The sequence below is a fragment of the Carlito syrichta genome, unplaced genomic scaffold, assembly GCF_000164805.1.
Source record: "Carlito syrichta isolate Samal-C Ts95f unplaced genomic scaffold, Tarsius_syrichta-2.0.1 Scaffold303139, whole genome shotgun sequence".
Lineage (NCBI taxonomy): Eukaryota > Metazoa > Chordata > Mammalia > Primates > Tarsiidae > Carlito > Carlito syrichta.
Genome location: NW_007247235.1, coordinates 404749 through 410271, shown reverse-complemented (window position 1 = coordinate 410271; position 5523 = coordinate 404749).

Sequence of the window (5523 nt, the reverse complement as noted above, 5' to 3'; positions counted from 1 at the left end):
CTTCGGGATTTTTAGCGGCGAGTTGGCGGGCAGCTCCGAGCCACAGGGCGCAGCCATCTTCCAAGCGGCCGCCGCTGCACCGCCCGGAAGTGACGCGCCCGTACATCCGGCCACCTCGGTCTCCGGGGCTGCCCTCGGGCCTGGCTCGCCTGCCGGCGGGTGGCTACAGGCCGCTGGTGCCGAAGATGCGGTTGCCGGGCGGAGGCCGTCCGCTTCCCCCGGTCTTTCTCCGCGAGCCCTCCCGCGCCGCCCGCCCCGCTCCCGGGGCGAGGGGCGGGGACGAGGCGCACCCGAACCCCGAGCCGAGGAGATTGGCGGGGGCATGAGGGCGCTGGAGTGAGGAACAGATTGGAGCCTTCCCACTTCCTCTCCAATCTCAGCCCCCGGGAGGAGGGGTGAGGCCCGCGAGGGGGCCCGGAGTTAAGGAGGAATTGACCATTTCGCTCGCTCGCTCTCCTGTCTCCCTCCCCTCTGCCCGCTTTCCGTCAAAACTGCCCCCTGGGTGCCGAGGCTGACGTCCTGGGTGGGAACTAGGGAAGCCTACGGAGGGCATATCCAGGAAGGCGCCAAGGCTGCGGGGAGAGCTGTTCTGGGGGAGCCTTTAAACTGCAGATGTGGACCAGGGTAGCGTTTGTGTGCTGTAGCTTTTCAAGACAGCCAGGTTCCTTATTTGAAGAAGAGCAACTCTTTAGTTCCAGTTATGATCTGTTGTTTTTCCATTAGTCCGGATAGGTGTGACCGTTTTTAGAAGAATGAGATGTCTTTATTGCGTTTGTACAGATGTCTAGAGCTTGAACATGTAAAAACTCCTTAGCCCAGCAGAAAAGTTACCAATAGCGTTCGCCGTCCTTCCTGCTTTGAAGTTGCAGAGTTTTCCCAGTGTCGCATACTCTCAGGTGTAAAGAGATTAAAAAGAAGACTGTAATTATAACAACTCTTGTGACCTCTGGTAATTAGTGTATTAGTCACTCTTGACCTTTCCTTAAAATGCCGGAATTTAATGAACAACAGCACACAAATTCAGTACACGGCTGTAAGGTATTTCCAATATTCTTCAAAGCTGAAAATCTTAATTGTTTATCTTGGATCACTAACTCAAAAACCTAAGGGTTTGTTTTTTTTTTCAAAGCAGACTTGTAACTGAGGATGCCGACCAAAGAGTATGAATAAACTTTGCAATATTTAAAAAAGAAAAAAAAGCTGAGGTCAGCCACATTTTTAACTGAGCCCTGCCAGAGAGAATGACAGTGATTGTCTTTGGTTGTCATTGGCAAGTCAAAGGATTAAACAATAGGAATAACAGAGGAGGAGATAATTGTCTTCCTATGTCATATTAAAATGCCACCATAGTTTATAAGTTAACAATATGAAGAAGCCTAAGGAAGTTCTCGAATTTATGATATCCTCCTCTTTTTTTTTTTTCCCTAAGAGAAAGATACTTTCCGACATTGGTAAGAATATGGACTCTTGAGTCAGAATGCCTGGCTTCAAATTCCAGTTCTGAGATGTCAGCCAAGTTACATAACCAAACCTCTCAGTGCTTTAGTTTCTACATCTGTAAAATGAAGTTGACTTCATGACATTGTCAAGAGAAATGAGTTAATACCGCTAAAGTCCTTAGAATGGTGCCTGGTTCACAGTAAACACTGTATGAGGGCTTTAGTAGAATCTCAAACAGCTGTCAGTGCAAAATTCATTTTCATTCAGTCCAACAGTAAATTTTATAATGTCGTAAGGTATTTAGAGTATATGAAAAGGAGAGTCATGCATTAATCATATATTAAGTCAAAGACTTCAAAGAGTTTTAAAACTACCTCTTTAATCCTGCTCTCATTGTCCCAAAGCCCGAAAAAAAATCCATCCTCATATTTCCTGATTCTGAATGATTCACAAATCAACTCTGACTCCTGCAGAAAGACTTCCTAGATAAGGTGGCTTGACTGGGAAGTTTTCTTTCACATAAACTTCTGTTTCCTGTGATATTAATACACCCCTCCACACCTTACTCCCATACCCATTAGTCTGCTTAATGAGAAAATATAGAAACAAAAATAAAATTCCCAGTAACATCCCAAGTTAAAACTAAGCCAGTAATGTAAAAACCATTACTATATAGTATATAGGCACTGCTAAATAGGCAACCAGGATCATGTGTTTGTCATGCTGGCTGTCCATGACTGTTCCTGGATTTTAAGGAATGTGTGAGATGCTTGTTTAAGACTCCATAGTCCAGGCAAAATTTAGGGAATGCCTACTGTGTTTGAAGTAATGTGCTATACTTTCAATTGTGGATATAAATGATGGTCATAAGTATATAAAAATCTGTTTGAGAGACACTGTATGAAATATCTTAAAAATAAAACAATGTGCAAAAGAGAATAAAAAAATACACACGAATCTTCTACCCGCAAACTGTTAACTACTACTTTTAATTGTTATCATCGCCCTTCATTCATTTCCTCCACAATCTGTGTCGAGTGTTCAATTTTCCGGCTTTTCTATAAAGTCTTTCCTGAAGTCATTGGACAGAAGTCCTCTGTCTAATACCTGCTCACACATCCTGGTGCTTCACATGTCTTGTTTTCTGCTTCTAAAACTTAGTTAATTTTTTGCATGCTTTATCACTGTGTTTTATGGCTTGGTGTGCTAGTTCGTTTTATCTTCTTTTTCCTTCACATTCCACATCAAGTCCTGTTTCCTCTACCTCTAAAATAACATTTCCTAAATCTGACCACTTCGCAACCCTCATCCAAGCTTCCATCCTGTCTTTACTGGACAACTGAACTTCCTGCTTGCAGAGTAGCCAAAGTGAACTTGCTTTTTAAAAACTTTTTTCTAGCTGGCCTCAGTGGCTCAGTCTGTAATCCCAGCACTTTGGGAGACTGAGGCAAGTGGATTGCCTAAGGCTGCGGGTTCGAGACCAGCACAGGCAACTTGGTGAGACCTCATCTCCACAATAAATCAAAAAATTTAGCCAGGCACAATAGCGCGCACCTGTAGTTCCAGCTACTTGGAAGTCTTTCCCTCCCTTCCTCATTTCTTCTTTCCTTTTCTCCATGTGAATACAAAATTATTCCAACTCAATCTACTGAAAAGATCATTCTTTCCTTCCCTCTTTTATAATGTTATCTTGGACATACATCAAGTGTCTATATGTGCATGGGTCTGTTTCTGGGTTCTTTATCTATTACATTGGTCTAATTGTCTATCCATTTTTCTAGTTGTGCTACTTGTGGCACTACAAGGATCGCCAGAGCCCAGCAAGTCAATGCTGGGGTGACCATGAGCATGCCACTGCATTCCAGCTTGGGTGACAGAGTGATACACCAACTCAAAACAACAACAACAACAAAAAAACAACCTTTTTTCTTGTGAAATATGCATGTAGAGGAGTACATAAAACATATATTTACAATCGTAAGAATTATTATAAGGCAGATACCACATAACCATCCAAATCAAGAAATAGAATATTGTCCCCCCCAACCCCTTCCCAGTATTAACCTCTATCTCCCTTATAAAGGTGACCACTATTCTGACTTGCCTTTATTTATAGTTTTGTAATTTTATTATGTATTACTGGACACTAGTTTTACCTGGTTTTGAACTTTTTATACATGAAGTTATAGACCAGGTACAGTGGCTCATGCCTGTAATCCCAGCACTTTGGAAGGCCAACACAGGAGAACTGCTTGAGCCTAGGAGTACGAGACCAGGCTAAGCGACATAGGGAGATCTCATCTCTACAAAAAATCAATAAATTAGCCAGGCATGCTGGCACATGCCTGTTGTCCCAGTAACTTAGAAGACTGAGGTGGAAGGATCGCCTGGGCCCAGGGAGTCAAGGCTGTGGTGAGCCATGATCATGCCACTGCACTTCAGTCTGGGCAACAGAGTGAGACACCAACTCAGAAGGGAAGGAGGGAGGGAGGAAGGAAGGAAGGAATGAATTATATAGTATGTAGTCTGTGTCTGACTTCTTTCATTCAATATTATTTTTGAAGTTAAGATTCATATATTCTGTAGTTTATCCATTGTTGTTGCTGTAAAATAGATATATCACATTTTATTTACCCATTCTGCTTAATTCTCGGATTGTCTCTAATTTGGAATATTATGAATGATACTGCTACGAACATTTTTGTACATATCTTCTAGGGTATATGTGCAAGCATTTCTGTAGAGTATTCCTTCTTTCCTTCCTTTCCTCCTTCCCTCGTTCCCTTCTTCCCTCCTCCTCCTTCTTCTTTCTTCCCTCCCTCCCTCTCTCCCTCTCTTCCTCATTTCTTCTTTCCTTTTCTCCATGTGAATACAAAATTATTCCAACTCAATTTACTGAAAAGATCATTCTTTCCTTCCCTCTTTTTTATTGTTATCTTGGACATACATCAAGTGTCTATATGTGCATGGGTCTGTTTCTGGGTTCTTTATTCTATTACATTGGTCTAATTGTCTATGCATTTTTCTAGTTGTGCTGCTTGTGGCAATATCACACCGTCTTAATTACTGTGAGTATATAATAAGTCTTATGTCAAGTAAAGGACATTTGCTTTTCCTCTCTCCTTCCTCAAGAGTGGCTTGCTATTATTGATTCTTACATTCCCATATACATTTTATAATTAGTTTGCCAAGTTTGGCAAACTAGTTTGGCAAATTAGTTTGCCAAGTTCCACAGAAAATTGTGGGTATTTTGAATGGTATTGCATTGAATCTATAGACCAATTTAAGACCTGACATATTTACAATAATCACCCTTACAATCCTTGAAAATGGTATAAACCTTCACTTAGTCTTTAATCTCTCTCAATAAAGTTTTATAATGCACTGCATAAAGTTTGTATACATTTTGTTGGATTTATTCTTAGGTAGCTGATTTTTTAAGTGCTCTTGTAAAAGGTAAAAGGTATCATTTAACATTTTTATTTTCTAAATGTTTTGTTAGTATATAAAAATATAGTTGATTCTAGCATGTTGATTTTGTATCTACTAATCCTGATGGAGTGGTCTATTAAAACTGCAAATCATTGTGCATCATTCCCTTTATCACAATTCACCAATGGCTTTCCTTTGGAATAATATAATCCAAACTCTTTGCCATGACTGTGGTGATTTTAAAACATGTCCACACATCATTTGACAGTCTTCCAAGAAGAAATTGAGTCTATATTCCCTCTCTTTGGATCTGAGTAGGGTTTTGTGACCACTTTGATAAACCAAATGTGACAGAAGTGACACTGTGTGACTTTCAAGGTTACATTTGAAACTATCCTCTAGATTCTGCCAGTTTCTCTTGAAAAACTTGCTCTTAGAACCTTCGTTCACCATGTAAGAAGTTTAACTATCCTAAGAGCACATGGAGAGACCAAAAAGACAGAGAGATAATCAATGAGTCAGAAATGTTTGAGCTTTCAGTTGTTCGCCTAGCCCAGAATCCAGACTGGTGAATGAAGCATTGAGATGACCCCAGCCCCAGCTGCCACCTGATGACAACTACATGAGAGACACTGAGCAAGAGCTGCCTAT